Source organism: Lepisosteus platostomus, chromosome 1, assembly GCF_059453375.1.
Source record: "Lepisosteus platostomus isolate fLepPlt1 chromosome 1, fLepPlt1.hap1, whole genome shotgun sequence".
Taxonomy (NCBI): domain Eukaryota; kingdom Metazoa; phylum Chordata; class Actinopteri; order Semionotiformes; family Lepisosteidae; genus Lepisosteus; species Lepisosteus platostomus.
In genome coordinates, this window is record NC_142611.1 from 58935237 (window position 1) to 58954810 (window position 19574).

The following is a 19574-nucleotide window of genomic DNA, read 5'->3' on the forward strand; positions in this document are numbered from 1 at the left end:
ATCATATTTTATTTGGATGTATTAAGGAGTTTTCACGGAATTACTGAAATTTCAGTATAACTTTTCTGCTATTTCAGTCCAGCGTAATGAAGGTCCGTCCAGAATTAAGTAAATTATTTTTACATCAACACCGCCAACAACGAATAACTAGACGTTTATAGTAAGAATGGACACTATTATCACAGGCATTTTAAAAGTGTTCTTTTCGTCCCGTCACTACAAACTCCTCCTTCTTTGATTTAAGATCCCTGAATCTGCAGTGAAACCTGGCTGCTGCATTCCATACATACAGTATGGGATTAAGTAGGCAATAGAGGTGAGCTCTCCATTCATTCTCAATTCACAAGTGTTGAGGTGAAGCTGTAAAGAGGATTTTTTCTCTACCTTTGTTGAGGGTGACAGAATACATTCGTGAACGTGAGTACGCCTAGCTTCTCGTTTCCTTCGATTTCCCAGTCATAGTACATTATAAGCAGAGCACTTGCGCGTTTGTCTTCACTTTGACCAGTCAGTAAGCAATAAGGGTGCCTTAGGAGGAACAGTCGTGTGTTTCGGTCGAATGGTTGTTGTACTTATGGAAGCACTCGGAAAGCTTTTTTTTTAAGTATCATCAAAGTAATAATCGCTACTGTCCTATCACTGCATGACAAGTGAGAACAAGGAATCTGTGCAACAGAATCTGGCTTTTCGCTGTTCGACATGCTTCTGCACTCAAGGGCTAAAGGTAGGGCTAGTCATTTCTGCTCCCCCATCGTAAGGTTTATAATTTATTTGCCAATATTTATTTAACGGCGCGTATTTTGTTCGTTGTTTTCAGTTCATGGATAGTATGAACGTGGACTATGCTGTGCTTTGTTGTTTCCTCAGAGGATGCAAAGCTTTTAGCATAGTCTTGACAACAATCGGAGCTTTTGTGTCGACTCGTATCATCATCGTTGAATTAAAAGAAACTGTTTTACTGTGGATTTCTGGTCGGTTTCTCTGAGGTACAGCACGTTTTTAAAAGTTACATACAGGTATGATCGCTATCACAAATAGCGCTGTCACCACTTTCCGAATTGCATGTCTCTTGTGATTTTCAAGCCAACACTGTTGATTGGTGGGGCAATACAAACTATTCATGTAAAGAAACAAGTAATAGATTTATTCCATGCTGAAAAAAGAAGAAGAAAGAAAACAACGTTTCGGCTGTGGAGCCTTCTTCGGGTTTAAGGGCTGTGGAAGAAGTCTCTTACAGCCGAAACATTGTGTTTTCTTTCTTCTTTTATTCAGCATGGAATAAACCTATTACTTGTTCCTTTGCAGCCTACCCATGCTGACGCAGATACCCACCTGAACCTATCCATGTAAAAATGATAATATTCTAACAGTTTTGATGTGTGTGTAATAACGATATTTTGCACTTAGAATTTCGCAAGATTAATATATATATATACAGTACACACGTATATTGCGCTTCGGTGCAGATTTTCGAAGATTTCTGCTGAGGATTTGTTTCTCTTCATTGATTTCTGTTTGGTCACAAATGCTCCAGTTCATTGATATTTAAGGTCACTGTGTACTAAAATTAGATTATCGGCAAATCGAACTCTCTTTTGTGGGTTGCTGTTACGGATAGGGTAGTATTAAAGCCTGCTGCTTTATAAAATATATTTTTTAATTTAAGGCGGAATGGAGTAAATTGCATCTCATAATGGCATTCAGGTTTCATACGCTGTGGGCTTTTCAAGTTATTGTTTTGTACATCATGTATGTAAAATGATGTAACCAATTAGTTAAATTATAGGGCAGATAGTAGAAACCACGTAACCAAAAATAATGTGTTAACATACCCTGAAAGATCCACACTGAAGCTTTTCATTTGAAAAATAGCAATGCTATCAGTGCTTAAATGATTTAATGATAGTGAAGGAGGACTGTTACATACTGTACCTTGTGATACTCGAGTACATGTGAGGTACAGTATAGGAAAAAAGTCAGGCTAAAATTAGTTTACCATTGATTACCAATCATATGAGAGCTGTATGTCTTTCTAGACATTTGTTTGAGTTCATTTTTTTATTGTCAATTAAACCTGAAGACAAGGAATGGGAATGTTTGTGTTATTCTGTAGATTTGTTTTCTGTTTTCTGTTGTTTTTATTTCATTTCCTGTTTAAAAGATGGCAACTGAAAAGCTAAAGGCACATACAATACAAAATTAATAAAGAAATTAGCATAACATGTTTACTGATTTATATTTTATTATTGTCTGTAAAAGTAGCTTCATTGTAATAATACATTTAGAATCTTCTTCAGACATGTATAGTAATTACAATGAGTGTCAGCACAAAATGGATATTGATTAAATGATTTTGGTGTCATTTCGATGAATAGATCTTTCATGACTGACTGTGACGCACTTGAGTGACTGACTCTTGCATAAGCCATACAGTAGGTGAGAGAGTTGATTGGACACCAATCACTGACAGTGTCACGGAATGGCTCTGCAATCCATCTTGGGTTTGTGATAAGACCCTATGCGAGCAGTAGAGTCTGGAGGAAAGGAAGACGTGCTATGGTGAAAACAAACAAGGGTTTATTCGTGCAGCAGGGTATCGGGAGAAAAGACACAGGTATCCAAATCCAAACGGGTCCATAGGAGAGTCAGGGCACAGTCGAGGGGTCCGAATCCGAGAAATCCATCCAGCGACGACTCGAGGTTAAAATCCCTGGGAAGGGGAAACACAGACATGACAAGACCTCGGAGGACCTCGCCCCGGGCTCAGGAAACGGGAAATGTGGGGGATGAGGCCTATGCCTTCAGGCCACGGACGTGGGACGACCTGGTGCTAGGCGGGCCTCGCGACATCCATATGCTAATGCTGAGCCCTGAGCATTGGAGGCACTAGGATTAAATAGAGAGACAAACAAGACACACCGGGAGGACATAAACAATCACAAGGAGCTAGGGACAAGAGAGCAGTGGAGGGCCCTCTAGGGGAGGGATGTCAACCGTGACAGACAGTCTGCCAATGATGAGCCATGACCTGAGGGGTCACAAATACATAACCACACTGTATATTTGTGATCGTTTTCATACGGCACAATCCACTGTCTCAGAGTTGCCAGGGCGCGACAAGTGATTAATGGGAACTTGATTGCACGGAGTACAGTACATTGAAGTTCTAGGACCTCACTTGATGCTGTTCCTGTTGGCATATCCTGACATGACCTCATGCCAGCAGGACAACACTTATCCTCGTGCTGCTTATTTAATAATGGCTCACTTGCAAGATGAGAATATGATAGTTATGTTTATGGGTATGATATGTGGTATGAAGGGCTCATTGACCCATGAGGAGGACATGCTTGTGCAGGCTCTACAAGACTAATGGAACAGAATTTCACAAGATAGGATTTGCAAACTGCTATAAAGCATATGTTGCATACAGTACGTGTAGCTTGTGTTGCTTCTGGTAGTGCCCACACATGTTACTTGGCTTCTGAGAAAATTGGCCCTGGTGTGTATGTATGCGTTTCGGTGAATCCAGGGTAAATCCTGCCTATTTCCCATTACGTGCTGGGATAGGCTTTGGCTCCCCTTAACCCTGAATTTGAAGAAGTGTTTAGAAAATGGACAGAAGGATGTCAGTGAATCTTTTTTTATTTTTTCTGAAAATAACTTTATGAATATGTTGTAGTTGTATGTAGTAAGTTTCTTTTATACAAAGGTGACATTTAATACTGATCTTTTGCTTTTGAATTCAGGTCTTTAGATAGTACTTCAACCTTCTTAGTCATAAATTCACAGATTTTGTTAATAAGGAATGTCAACATGTCTTGAAGTGTTTTAAAAGGTTGTGAACAAAGCATGTCTATCTGACTAACAGCTAACAGACCAAATACTGTGGCATCTGAAGCTTAAATAATATGTTGTCTATTTCTATCATTCTGAAACCCCTGTACAGAATGATTGTAATGGTTTGGACATTTTAATCTATTGCCTAAAATTCTCCTGGGAACATATTTTTTCAATACACTGTTACATTTCGATGTAATGTTTTTTTTTAATTACTTATTCGTTTTTAAGCAAAATGTTTATTTATCTAAACCTTTTTGTTCAGATACTGCACAGAATGGTGCTGTTGTAGGGGAAATGTTTCTCTGCGGTAGGGCTTCTCTTTTTACCATCTTTGGAAATCTGCTGTAAAAATTGGGATATAAGAAAAATAAGATGTAAGAGCATAATAAAATTACCTGTCTTAACAAAATGTTATTGTAACAGCTGACAGAGCCTCTCTGCTTGACCATTGTTCCAAACAACCTCACATTATGCAAACAACAATGACCGATTTTCTTTTGACACTGAATGTAGAAAATACCCCACGTAAGTAGGGCAATATGGTAACAATGTTTTCTTTTTCTGGTAACATAACCCTCTGGACTAAATAACTCTTTTAGCTCTGAGGATTATGTTACATTTTTGTTCACTTTAAAAATGAGAATAAAAATGAGAAAAGGCCATTTGGCTAATTTTCCTTGTTTGATTGCTTGATACTGTATATGTGCCCACCTCCTTACACATAAATATATTTACATTTCTTGTCTTAACTATGATTTCAGTCTTAGAAATGTCCAATGTGAAAAAAATGTATTTCCCATTAACATTGAGTATTTTCATTCAGGTATTGTTTTGAGAGTATTATTATAACCAGGAAATTGAAAAGAAAGAAAGACAGAAGGCTGAATTTCAACTGAAGTGGAAGCTTGGGCGATTGCTCAGGCTTGGATGCTGACATGATATAATGCAATAATTCCTACGCTGTTGTGGGGCTACCATTATGGCCTTATTTATTTTTTTGTTTTGGTTCTGCCTGTTCAAGTCATTTCAACCTTAGCACTGCCCTCTCCAAATTTGTGTTGGAACAGAAATGATCAATACTGCATGACTAGAGTTTCTGAAGCTGCAGTTAATTTGCAGTGGGGGATTAGTGGGCTCATAGAAATGGCCGGTTTTCTCAATGCTGAGATTTCTACGGCTGGCAAGATGTATAGTGTCAGGACGTCTCACTCCTCGGTGCTGACATTGTGCCAGAAGGAGAATGCTGTCCTTGCAGGATGCAGGATTCTCCTCAAAAGAAAAAAATACATTTGCAGATTTTTCAGACGCATATAGTAAGTGCTGTCCTCACAATAACTGAAGATTTGAGAATAGGATTTTTTTTACTCTTCCTCTCCATAAGCAAATGCTTACCACATCTGCAGAGGGATCGTATGTGGAGGAATTGTAGCTGGGAGCTCAAAAAATTGACTTATTTCTTCTCATAAACATAGTATCTTTGCCATTGTGTCATTTGAGCTGTTTCAAATCCTAAGACATTACTTTCTTTTGTTGTATGATATATTTATGACATTACACATCAGTATCTTTTACTTGCAATCGGGTTGCAAATGATACTTAAGCCTAATTTCAAAACCCATAATGATAATTATAACTATAATTACTGTGCACTATACATGCACCTTAACACGGTCTATAAAGAATTAATGAGTAATGCATATAGGTTTTTTGACTTACCTAGCAAGAATCACAAATGAATACAAAGAAAATTAGAAATATATACAGTACACTATACAGTATGTTGACCATACATTTGTAAAGTGTTCAGTTAAAGGCCATATAAAAATTCCAGTAGCCACAATTGATTAGTGTGAGGTGAACTAAAATTCTGCAGCACCTGAGGGTGGGGGAGTTTGTTTTTCAGTTTTCAATAGAAGCTACCAATTGGATAGTGGGAAAAGGATTTCATTATTTTGCTTAAAATACCTGTGACTAAAGATCCAAAGAAAAAGAGTTACTACAGTTACGGTTACTAGATCATACTATAACTGCAGATTTAACCATACAGAATTAGTCAAAATAGCCTCACCTTTGAAACAGCATTTTAGATAATTTTTAAATGGCTTGCATTGCACATTTTGAGGCCTGTGCAGTGTAGCTCCTATCCTTGTTAAAATAGGGGTGCGTGCAGTGCTGAAAGGCTATCCTGTTTTCCATATATGTTTGTCCATCACAGAATCGTTTTTCTTTTTCAGGGTCTGTAAACAAAGCAGGCCAATTTAATAAAGATGTCCGGCTTCTGAAAGCTCAAGGAAGAAAGGTTTTTGAGTTATAAGCACTGTATACCAAATTTAAATTAGACCCTGAACAATGACGTGCTCTCCGGAAATTTTTCCTGTTTCTGAAAGCCTCACTTTGGTTTGGAGTCTGGAAATAGACGATCCGTGTTTCACTTCATTTCATGCATGATTTGTTTTTACTGGCGGAAAACAGAACCCTGGGCTGTCATGCGGCATAAAATTTGAATTGTCAGTGCAGTGTTTGTACAATTAGCCTTCCGGATTCAGACATGTTTACTGGAGGGCTTCAGGAAAGCTGGTTTACTGGGAGTGGTGCTTTTCCTACTGTTGCCAGTAGAGGATATTACGATCTCATAAATTAGGTGCTGAGATAAAACTGACAGTACTGCTGGGACTCAGTTGCTGATTGAGACCACAAATTTGGAACAACTTCTTTCATGTCTGTGTCTTCTAAAAAGGTGAACACAGTGACTTTATAGAGAGTATTTGGTCCTCTGTGTACAGCCGAAAATGCCAAAAGTAAAAAATAATGCAAACTGCCAAAGTTAAAAGTGTAAAAGCTGTATTGTACTGTAGTTTGCAGGCCAGATCTATACGTGCATACACACTTTCCAATTTCTGGGTTTCTCTGATGCAGACTCCTTCTGTGTACGTTGATATAGTGTGGAGAACTAACTCTGGTGTGACCTTAAGAGGTGCTGTGTATAGTGGTAATCACACACCTTTGCAAACAGTTGTTTTGCTTCATTATTTATCATTATTTTTAATATTTATTACACTAAGTAGTAAAAATGGAAGGATGGATGACTTTTTTAAACCAATGAATGGGAACATTTCAAATACATTTTACAAAGATTGAAAGGGGGATAACTCAAGTGTCTTAGTGAGGGACAGGACGAAATGGAGCTCTGGCCACATTGAGCCAGAACCACCAATTATGATGGTGTGTGATTACCACCACTAATATAGAGTGCCACCTTGTGTCACCCCAGAGTTAGTCCTGCACCTTCCATTTACTGTACCCTACAATGTAAAATGTGGGTGCAATTTTAAAAAAATGTGCAGATATACAGTATAGTGCCATTCTCAGCTATCAGTGAAACGTCTTGAGGCATTACATGTTCTCTGTATTCTTTTTGGAATTGGGACAGCAGAAGCATTGTCACTGTGCGGACTGTAACGGACTGTATAATAAACTATAATTGTTAGATATGATGAGTCTCTGCAGTAAAACAGTGACACAAGTTTGCCATTGACCAGAAAAAAATAAGTGTTCTTAGTTTTTTTTATGTCCTCAGGGTCTTTTCGCATCAACCAGCGCTAGTTGCCAGACATTACATGATTGTACTTATTGCATTGAGTAAAAATGTATACATACAGTACATATATTCTGTTTGTATGAAATGAGCATCAGTTTGCAGTTGACAAAACATTGAATGGATCCTGTTGCTATACAGTAAAAAAGTTTTTCTATGTACCATATGTAACAAAGCTGTACAGTTCCTTCTGTTGGGGTGATCTGCATTGATGTACAGGTAAATTTGTCTTTGTTATTTAAATATTACGTGTAGTCTTTAGGAGTAGAGAAACAACATAGTTAAAAACGCTGTAACTTTAAGGGCATGTCTAAACATGTTTTTCTTTACTCAGCATTGTAAAGTTAATTATATCAATGATAAAAAATACTGTTGTAAGAGACCGTGTGGTCCTACATTACAGAGTCACCAGGCTCAGTACTACAGTATGTTTAACAAGGTAAGCACTGCAATTTTTCCATAAACTGCAACTCTTCTGAACCCTGACCGAATTAGATGTTTCTCTGAGCAGCTGACATGCTGTTGAGTTGAGCTGGGCAGCCTGTTTGTAACACACAACCATCAGGATCAGAACTGCTGGTTAATTATTTGTGAAAGTGAAAGTTCATCCCTGCAGCCTATTGCAGTCATAACACAGCTGGTAGGTTTGGATAAGTTAATAGTGAAACTAAGGAGATAGCAAATATGGCCTTAGACTGTTGTACTAGAGCTGTGCAGGAACTTACACCTGTCTTTAGTCTTTATGTAAATGAGAGACTCAAACCAGAAAAGTGAATAATGAACTCCAATGAACACTTCAAGACATGTTTTCTAGTGGCAGTGCTTTGGTAATAGCTAAACCACACTGGTTTACTGAATGTTGTATAAATACCATAGAACAAGTCATACAGTAACATTTTGGAAAGGCTTTATTTACTTTAAAGTCAACCTTTTGTTCTTTAGTCAGACAATTTATTGTAAACAGGCACTTGAAAATTGAGAATATAAACATTGTATATCATGATACAGTATTTTCTTTTGATGTTTTTATCTGGTATTTATTTAATTAGCATAAGAGACAATAGCTAATATTTCAGAAACGTTTCTGTCGTCAGAATGATTGTGGTCCACTAAAATACTTTGTAGATCTCATGTCACCTTGTCAGTACAAACAAATATTTGTCCAGAGACGACAAATGAAAGTTATATGAAGGAATAAATAAAGGTTACTTCCATGCTGAAAAGTAGAAGGAAAATACCCAAAGTATTCAAATTTAGATAATCTCTAGATCACTTCATTTGACATATCACCTCATTTAACTGAGTTAAATTGTTCTAAAAGTTTAGAAATAAACCTTTTTTAGGTTTAGATTATGAAAGCTGTCCTTAGCATTCTTACTTAAGGGAGAATTTATAATGTATTACAACTGGTAATTGGTTCTTAGTCATAACTGAGGCAAAAACCAATAAAATGCACCTGAAGGTTTTGTTTTTTGATTGAAAAACGTTAATTCAACAGGATTTCAGTAAAAAATAAAATTGTTATAATGTGACAATAATCTCCCCAGTATTCTATAGGAATTAAAAAACCAAATTAACAGAAAAGGGCTAGTGAAGATATTTTTGTCTGAAAGAGAAATTTAATCAAAATAGGAAACTAAATTAAATGCCATTGCATTTGGCTGTGTGGCTGGATGAAATATATTAAATAATTGTAAAAACATCATGATTGTAATTTTAGACAGAGTTTTAATTGAAATCCCCCAGTCAACTCTCCACCTAGTTAGAGCCTTATGATGTGTTGCAAATTTTCCTATTCTTGAAAGAGTTTAAGGAATCGTGAATGTTAACTACGTACAAAACTTTTCAGAAGGCTATCCATGTGAAGGCTGTTGTGGCAGTCTCTTATCAGCCAGTGATAAACGCAGACACAGTTCGTGTGAAATGAAATATAGGAAAAAATGGTTCAATGTGCGTCAGAGCAGCAGTGTTCTTTAGTCTCAGAGGGCCCTTTGTGCATTGTTGGTGTAACTAAAGCCAGAACATCAGGGAATGGGAGACAATGAGGGAAAGATGTACCATGCTGGCACCAACCAGATCGGTGCCAGACAGGACAGAATGTGGGCACTGTCCGTTCTGGGCACGGAGTGGTCACTGACACACACACCCAGCCGGGGGACTGAACTGACCCGTGCCCCTTGGAGATCTAGCATCCTGGAGACATTTCCAAGCTTGCCCACTAACTGGTCTTGTTAAAGCACCTAGCCTGGCAGATGTGCTATACTGTGTATGGATGTGTATTTCTAGGCGTTGCAAGACAAACAATTTATAAAGCCCCCTGAAGATGTAGTGATGAAATGAATTAAGCAAAAAGCACTTTTTAAATTGTTTGCCTTGCGCTGTTTCTCTCTTGGCAGATGGTCATCCAGGTCACACAACATCCTGCTTGTGATAAAGGCTATTCAGTAAAAGACTACAGAAACAGAATATGACTCAAGACTAAAGCACAAAATAAAAAAAACAACAATACATTAGACATTTCTGGTACTGGTTTCAATGGATTAAAGATCGCTTGGAACATTGTTCATCAAACGTTAAAATAAGTAAAATAAGCAGCATAAACAAAGCAGTTAAGGTGGGGATTGTGAACTACAGTACTTTTTTCTCAAGAATATAAAGCTAACTCATACTGCAGAAAGGACGATGGAAACTACTTTATAGGCTGTTGTGCTTTCCTCCTCTGTTTTTGCAGGATAGATCCACAGTACAGATCTCATAACCTTGTCTTAAAAATTGCTGCTTCCTTGTTGATATCTGCCCTGGAAACTATGTGACTCAGCACCTCTTTAGAGTTACAAGGCATGTTCTGTAGTCGACTGGTTTGTGTGTGATTGACACTCTTTTTGTCACGAAAGCCTCATTTCCGCAGAGCTAGCACAGCTGCTGGGAGAAGTTCCTGATAAACAAGAACTGTAAAGAAGCTGATAATTAATGCTGTTTGTGAAGGCTCAGCAGTAGGGTGAGAAAGAAAAGTAACCCATTTCTTTCTTATAAACTGTACATATGTAACCGGATTTAATGTTTAGCTTCAACAATGGGCCCATTCCTTTTTACCTTATTATCATCTGTAATGGCAGAAACATCATTCCGGTATTGATTCTTCTTTTCTGAGCTGTTCCCTTTTGAAATGTTGTCAGGAATCATGACTAGAGATCCTACTTGCAGTTTGTTTCTGTGGCAGTCCTTGAAAAGCTATGACTAATAACATTAGGAAAATATAGGCCTGATGGTTTTTATTTTCCTCCATAACCAATAAGTGTCTTGATCTGTGACAATAACCACTTCTAGGGTCATGATTGGTAATCCATCTTCATGGCTTCTGTTTCATGAAGCTTCTGAAGCCTCTAGACAAGAGGAGCAGTGTGTTTGCTCTTTGAATATTTTTTTATAAACAAAATTATTTAATGCTTTATCTCGATGGTTTAAACGGCATGTGTTGCCTGTCAGGTGAAATGGCCTGTAGTGTACTATAACACATATTCAGATTTTTATTAATATAAATACAAAACGTTTGAAATATCATTACATATTTTAAATAGCATTCTGAAAGCTTTTTGATTGCAATAGAAATTTCTCAATGCTACAGTAATTATTGTAAGTTACACGGGACATGAACAGAATTATAAATACTTCTTATAATATATTCAAGAATTAAATGGTATTTTTGTTTTTAATATACATTGTATAAGCTATTGAAAATTTCCTTATTCTCCTGTTCAGCACATTAGAGCAGGGCAGCAGTCTGGAACAGTGCGTTTAATCTTATTCAAGCAGTTTGTGTTGATCTTCAGTAATGCCGTTACTGTGCTTCGCCTTAGTGCTGGGCGCTGCTGTAGCTTTCCGCTGCTCCCTCTCTGTTCCTTATCTGGTGGCGCTGCTGCGTGCTGCTCCCTGCTCCTCGTCCCCTTTCCCTTCGCACAGGGAGAGATGTGGACAGCCCTCAAACCCACAGGAGCCCTGTGATTGGACACTGGCCTCCCATGACAGCAGAGCCCCTCCCCCTGCTTCGGCTGGTGCTGCTGACAGCCTGTTTCTTTAACACCACACTTAGCCTGCACACTTTAAAGGCTATAATGGGAGCAATTGTCTGACAGTGCAGAGCTGATATTCCCTGTTCCTGCCCAATTCTGGAGAACAGAAGCCATGGAGCTAAAGTAAGTCGTTTTAGTTGTTTTTAAAGACGAGGATACTGAAAACATTGAGCAGTGGCTGCATCATGTCTTCTTCATTTGAGGGTGTCTGATCCAGGAGGCAGGCAAAATCTCCTTGGTGTTGGTCCATGCTGGTCCGGGAGAACTATTTAATTTTGCAGTTAGCTGGATTCCAGCAGTATTTTCACCTATATAAAGATGCAAGTGGGAGGAATTCTGCTTCACTGAGTTTAAATATTCACAGGTGTTGTAACACAGAAAGGAGCTGCTTGATCTTGCAACATTGGCAGCAGTGAGAGGTGCCCTGTGGTCTCCTTCATCTGCCAAACTTCACATGTATCATAATTTCATTAGCACCAATGGTAAGATGCAGACATTGCCTGTGTTGCACAAAACAATTGGATTTGTTTTTTGTCCGGGCAAAGAAAAGAATGTTTCCAATTAGATCAGCACCCTGCAAATAAATATAGTGATCTGAGGTGAGGGGATAAAGAAGAGCTATGATTTCAGGAATGCTAAAACTCCAGAGACTTGTACTTTGACAGAAAGAATATTATGAAAATCTATCGTTAAAGTGAATAAATGGATTTCACTTATTAGGAGCACATCAGAGCTAAATGTTCTTAACATTTAAAACTCTGAGATTGGAAACATTTCAAGCATCGTCTGTCAAACTGGAGCCAGAATACATACTACCACATTCTGGTTTTGAGGTTTTTGACTCAGTAAAGGATGGATAATTTTCCTTTATCTTTTACAGATTATAACCCAACATCTGATGTCTGCTCCAATGTAGCATGTTATAGGTGATTAAGAGCTAGCTGGTTTATGCTTAGTATACCTCTTAAACAAGACTTTATTATGCAAATAGCAGATTTAAGGGCTTAGTGATTCAAACCGAGCCTGAAGTCTTACGTGCACACCTTCACATTAAAGTGTTTTTTTGTATACTTTCTAATATTTGCATTTATGCACTTGTCTGTTTCGATTTTTCTTAAAGGTACTTCTTCCTGCCAACAAATCTGTTTTTTTCTCTTCCATTCATTGTGTTTAATTTTCTTTTTGTGTTTTGTCCAGATCTGTCATATGCCTTTGGGCAATCTACTGCATACTGTATATAAATGTTCACTTATGGCGTTGCAGGGTGTTTATTTCAACTTGGATCGGTTGTTAAGAGATAAGTTAGCGTTCTCAACCACTTCCCCTTTCATGGGGCAGGGGGCAGAGTACAGAATAATTAGTGCTGTTTCAGCAATGAACAGAGAATTCACTCCAGGCGATTGCTGTACACCTATGTACTACTATGATTTTGATTGAGCCAGGAGACCTCCACCTGGCTCTAATGCAGACATCCTGGCCTAAAGACCTAGGCCAGTATACAATCACTGAACTCAACTCTGTGTCTTCAAGTGTCTATATCAGGGTGCCATTTGTTTTATTGTGAGCCTTAATTTAAAAGCTTAATCCACTAATGCCACCTTTATTACCCTCCACTTAAAAAAATCAAAATACTGTATGAATTTATTCAGCAATTAAATTGTGTGTCTTTGATACCTTACACCTTACAACTCAGCTCTTTAATATGCCCACGTTATATTAAAGTAGATCATTATAATCTGTGAAACGGTTTTCATTATTATTTGCCACAGTTCATATGGATGTATGTATGGTACAGTATATGGTATATGTATAATACCACTATGTTTTCTCCTTGTTTGAATGTTGGAACAATTTCCCATTCATATAAGATAATGTGGAACATTATTTTGAAACTGGAAAGTAGACACTTACAACTTAAATTTCTATGAAATCTCAGCAATACGTAGTGTCTTGTATTAAAGCATTTTTCCTTTATTAAATTGAACATTTCTGACCATGTTTTTGCACTAGTGGGCAGATACAGTAGTTACACCTGCTTGTATCAATCTATTCTGTAACCAGTCAGGGTTTTTTTTCTTGTTTGGACATGCTGAATTCAGCTAACTTATTTTAAATATACAAAAGTATATTTATCTGTGAAAATATTTGTGGAAAGAGAACGAAATGGGATATATAATGTTAATCACAATTTATTATTACACAAAATATGTAAAGGAAAATACATGTTCAGAGCATAAACATTTGGTATATGAGACCAGTATTTTATACAGAGCTTAACATCATGTTTTCTGACTTCCATAGGGTTTATCAATGATGCAATATGGGAATATCCTGTTACAGTTCCAGATATCGTCTAACAAGTTCCATAATTCAACCAAATTGTTTGGATACATTTAACTTTCTCAGCTCTATGTAACCTCATATGGTTGGGAGTATTCTGTATTTATATTTCAAATTGGTTTTCAATACATTGTCTATGTGTTTGAGGTCACTATCCTGTGAGGTTGCAACAGTCATGGTACAGTTTCTGCAAGCCCCTGACACCCAGAAATATAGCCCAGACTTTCATTGATCCTGCCCCCTGTTTACTGTAGTTCTTGTACACTGATTCTTATGCTGCTTTCCAGTTCACATTCAAACTAACTATGGATTATTGTCAAACAGTTCAAATGGGACATGTCTATAGAGAGCACATTTTTCCAGGTGTGGTCATCCCAGTGTTTCATTTCTGTACCCATTTCAGTCTTTTTCTTATGTTCTTTGATGCAAAGGTTTCCAAGTTACATCATGGCCACTCAGACCATTTTGCACTACTGTATTTCTGTGTTTTTGAAGGTCATTCACAAAAGTTGGACTGGTTCATTGGGTATTATACAGTGAATTTAACGTGAGGAATTTTACATCACTTTTGTTTGTGTTCTCTTAACCACTGATATGGCCAACAGTAGCAGTTTCACAAACCCTGTCCCGGGTTTGCCTATGGCACTAGATAAGCTCTGCTTTCCCCACAATTGTCATGTATATTTGCTTTCCAAAAGCCTTCAACCTAAGTGTTCAATTTTATTTTTACCTCATGCTGGTTTGGCACAGTTGGCTTTACAACTGTGTAAATCTAGTTTGATTTGCAACTCTTCACAACACACAATTCATTATATTCCTTTAGGCAAAACATACAGAACTTGTTACACAAAATAATATTCTTTCGTGGACTTTGCATTACATACCCAGTTTGTTTTCTGCTTCTACGAATATTTCCAATGCTGAGCAATATGTTGTTTTCTGTATATGTGTTCATCCATGTAGTTATTTATGGGTGGACTTTCAGATACCCAAGGTTGTTTTAATATTGCTCCAGCAACCAAAACAGTACTTTCTTTATATTGTCAAATCTATTTAATCATTTCTAGCAACAGAATATACAATGGATGCAATAAGAATAAGGCAGTGTTCTAAAGATGAATACATTGCTTTGCCATGTTTTTATGGCTCCAGCTGGGCTATTGTAACATTCGTGTAGCCTTGTATATTTATTTCTTGTATTGAATTTTGCAATGCCGTTTTTACAAAACACTAGAAGTCTTTACAAAATAAAGAAGGCTGCTATGAGCAGGTATGAATGAAAAACAGTACAAATCTTATAGAGTTTCCTTATGTGTATTTGCAACACTAAATATTGGGAGAGGGGGGAGTCAAGGAATTTGCATTTTAGGCTTCTATGTCTGGTTTCACTGTGTCATACTGGATGTTTCTGTTTTGTTTGTGGAGCTACTGTCTGTTTGCAGTGTCAAGGTTCCTTTTAATTAGTTTTTGGCAAATGTCTTTATTTATCTCCAAGACACAGCTGAAAGGAAAACTAGTGAGATTGTTTTTAGAATTGTGTGGTTTTGCTAGTGAGCAAGTTTCTTTATTAAGAAGAGCTAGAGTTATAACAGTGAGCTCCGTGCCAGGTCCTGGAGGTTTTGTTGGCACTGGCTCTCAGCTGGGGTGCACTGGCTTTCACTTTCCTGTAACTTCATGGTTCCTTTGTTAATTCTTTTGCCGAACAGCAGATATCATTTGAATTATGCAAGAGCCCTTGTGGTGAACGTCTTGAGGTTGGTCAGTTCTGTACAGATGTACACTATTCCAGAGTAATCCTTCATGTGAATTGGAAAGGTATCATAACCTCTTGAAGTAGCTTACTAGAGTATGTTAGGATTACAATGTGCAATGTGCTGAAATTTATAAACTATCAGAATTTCATGTTATAGTTTTTAAATCATGAACCATTTTGACATAGGTTGCAGTTCAATAGCTAAGCAATTCTCTCTCCCATTCCAGTCAAGTTGTCTTGACATTAAAAGAATATGGACAGAGGTGGCCTGTAACATAGCCGTCAGCTGTCATCACAGACAGAGGGCTCGCGTGGTGAACAGAAAGGCTGTTTAATAGTCAAGAGTGGGGTGGCCAACCCTTACATCATTTCCTTAAAATCATCAATTCATATAGACTTGGAACACATATGGTTAAATCAATTCAGTCAATAAACAGGTTAAATTAAGCAAGTTGTGGTTCTTGCTAGTTACTGGGATGTTGTATTTTCATTTCAGATAATCTCTGAATTACTCATTTGAACCAATCACCTGCTTCGGTGCTCAAAATGAAAATGATTTTCCAAATGCTCAGTTAAAGGTTGAGCCATAAAATCTGCTGGAATGTGGCTCTTCCAGACTTGGGAGACACTCCTATGCTAAAACATAACTAAACTGTTTTACATTGTGATGGGGAAAACATTAAAATAGGAAATTATGAACTAGTGGATTTTGAAACAGAAAGACATGATTTTATTAACATTATGTTGCCCGCTAAAATGGTTAAATGTCTTTCCTGTGTAGCACATAGTTTAAAAATCACATCCTTGGCTGTACCCATTTTAATTATTGTTTTTTTTTAAACTGATCAGTACTATCAATGTAAAAAAAAACACAGCTGAACACAAGAGCAGTTATTATGTGTCCCTGAAGTATATTGCATCTATTTAACTTTTTTAAAATGAATCAGTATATACTGTATGATGATGATGATGTTATCCGGTCAGTCGGATCCGACTCTCGCAATTCTATAGGCCATCTCTCGCCACACTTTCCGGTCTTGGACTTTCCCTTTCAGCTGTTCTATGTATATAACACAGCTATTATTAACTAGTTGTAGCTTGGAAGTGATACAAATTTTTTCAGTTGTTTCAGATTAATTGGAAAATATTCGAACTGTAGCTTTTATTCCATGTCAATTGTAATTCAAATGGACTGATCTTATTTTATATGATTACTGCCTTAATCCCTTTGAGAGGTCTAAAATCCATTCATGTAGTGATCCATACAGCCATCCATCATAGGGCAGACACACAGATACACACCAGGGCCAACATTCTCAGAAGCCAGTTAACTTACTGGTATGTCTTTGGAATGTGGGAGGAATCTGGAGCACCAGGAGGAAAGCCACATGAAAACAGGAAGAATATACAAATTCAACTCATAGCACCGCAGCCCTGGAATTGAACCCAGGACCCCAGCGCTGCAATGTGGAAATGATAACCATTGTGCCACTGTAATGCCCATCCATGCAATTTTCAAAATTACTTTGAAATGTAATATGGATAAAGAAGCACAGAGCAAAGGCATTCACATTTGTTTGCTAACATTACACCATATTCTTCTTCCTTGATTGGTGTTCTTAAAAGTTAGAATAAAGGATCAGAGTCATATAACATAACCTAATCTGCATGTGAAGCATAATGTAGTGGTAGTTAAATGTCTCATGCAGTATTTTTGTATTAAGGTCCAATTGCTGTTTGTGGAATTGTTTGAAATGCCAATACTTCCACTGGATAATTAATTAAATTTGTTCTTACCACGTTCCTGTATTTCATCTGCTTTACGACACCTTAGAGGAACCACTCACTTTCAAATGAAATCAGACGAGACCATTTGGCTCTATGTATTAATTTGCTTAGTGGCTACTATTAGCTGATTGATCCCAGAAAAGTGATTGCAGAGAGTCAGCTTCAACCAAAACTGAAAGCCTAATAGGAAATGCCTGAGGAATTTGACTGAGTTACTTCAGGGTATTTAAGCTCTTCCTTCTCATTTGAATTGTTTTGCAAGATAAGCAAGCTTAAGCCCGCCGTCAAGCAGGGAAATTAATTTTAACATTAATTCCTAATGCAATTAACATATATGATCTTTCCTTTTAAAGTTAAGTATGTATGCTGCCTTTATTTACTGTAGATATCTGAGTTGTTTAGGTAGCCTTAAAGGTCAAATAGTGACTGCTGAAAATAAATATGGTAGCATACTTTGTTGTTCAGACTGCTTGTTCATTGTTTGGCAAATTTCTTTTTCAGAACAACGGTATAAAAGTACACTGTCAACACTATTAGTACAGTTGCTTAAGCCTTCAAATATGCCATTTGGTGTGCCTCACAATGTATTGACACAGACTGATATTGAATAACTCTTGCCCAACTGAGCATAGAGTGCATACTGTACACACTATTGACTGTGCAACAACGAGATCCATGTATAAGTGGCTGAGGTGGAAGAACGAAGACAGATTAAAACTCTTTCCTTTTCCTGAAATGGAGTTAAGTTTGTAATAGGAGATGGAAGTTTGTGCTAGTTCAAAATCCAGCTTTTTGTGTAAGGCCTAATTCAGTCACATGTAGCGAGCACTTTGAAAGTAAGGATTGTCCTGGCAGATCTGTATGTACACACACTTACTGTACATGTAATTTGATAACCATTAATTATTCTGTGATAGTTAACCATCCTTCTGGGGTAGTGGAATTCACTGCTGTGTGTTCAAGTTCAAAGCTGAGACATTTTTGAGAACCAGGGTACGAGTAGGGGAGGGATCTACTTAAAGTACCTCACATGCCTACATTTTTATTTATTCACACATACACAGAACAAGCTTGCCTTTTTCTGATTGGAAACATTCATGTGCTCCTTAAATGTAATCTGCTGGTCTATGAATTATTGGAGGAAGTAGATACTTTACATGTGAAGTTGATGAATGGATTCAAAGACCTTAGGAGCTGTTACGAAAGTTCCGTTTCAGATCTTTTTTTTGGTGCTATTGACAGAGATTGCTGTCACTTGCTGTTCAACTAAACGTCAGCTTCTTAACAGCGTTCTTGAATTGCGGATGTGGAGCTGTTTAATTATAATTCCTATTCTGCTTTAATCAGTTTCCTAATGATAGCTTTCTTGAAAGACAAGTTTTGTACTGGGACCCCCGCTGGAGGTGACTAACAAAGTGGAGATCATCTGATACTTGTAAATTTGGTTATTTTTAGCCCGTGGCTATTACAATCTAAATTAATATTAATTATGCATGAAATTATAAATAGGGTTGCTGAGCCTGCTTGGGTTTTGTTAGAATGTATTATGTACATGATTCTGTCTGTAGGTATTGTGCTATAGTATGCACTAGTATGTAGACTGCGGTAATCAGAAAACTCAGGCATGAAACTACCGTCATTTTTCTGTTTTTAGTGGTAAATGTTTTCATGCCATAAAACTATAATACAGTTTTCTGTAACATATAATACAGATATGTCCTCACTTTCACTTCATTATTCTCAACAATGACCCCTCAGTCTTCTTCATTAATGAATTAGTGACTTAGCAGAGCTGTATGAATAATTTAGAGAGTGCCACTCAGGTTTGTCTTAATCTGTCAACTGTATCCCTGTCAAGAATCTAGCAGCTCTTAAACTGCTGTTGGAAGTGGAAATTTGAGTTACAGCACCCTGCAATTTTCAGGACTTAAGTTTTTTACAACCTTAAAGTCTAAAAATCAGTTTATAGATGCTCACTGTATCTTGAGCTTTCCTTAGGTGAACTGTGGTTGGACATCATTGTATTGGTGGTCTCAAGTAGGCATAAAGCCTGCTTTGAGAGAAAACATTGTGTCATATAAAAGTTAAACAAGCCTTTTAATCTTATATGGCTGAGACAAGGCTTGCTTAATCTTGTAACTGCTCACCCTGAAGGGCCGTTGTACCACTGGAAGAAAAACAGAAC

At 37.4% G+C, this 19574-nt stretch overlaps 1 protein-coding gene across 4 annotated transcripts in view; it reads left to right on the plus strand.

Moving 5' to 3' along the window:
* The first annotated feature begins 278 nt into the window (after nucleotides 1–278).
* LOC148678299 (tripartite motif-containing protein 2) overlaps nucleotides 279–19574 on the plus strand; it is a 48692-nt gene continuing 29396 nt past the window's right edge. For 2 of the 4 annotated variants that reach the window (XM_088633200.1, XM_088633205.1), the window contains exon 1: nucleotides 11487–11631. The gene's annotated coding sequence lies outside the window, so the exon portion shown is untranslated. Of the gene's footprint in view, nucleotides 418–532; nucleotides 725–11486; nucleotides 11632–19574 lie in introns of those variants that run through there. The other 2 variants (XM_088633203.1, XM_088633204.1) reach the window with 2 other exon arrangements.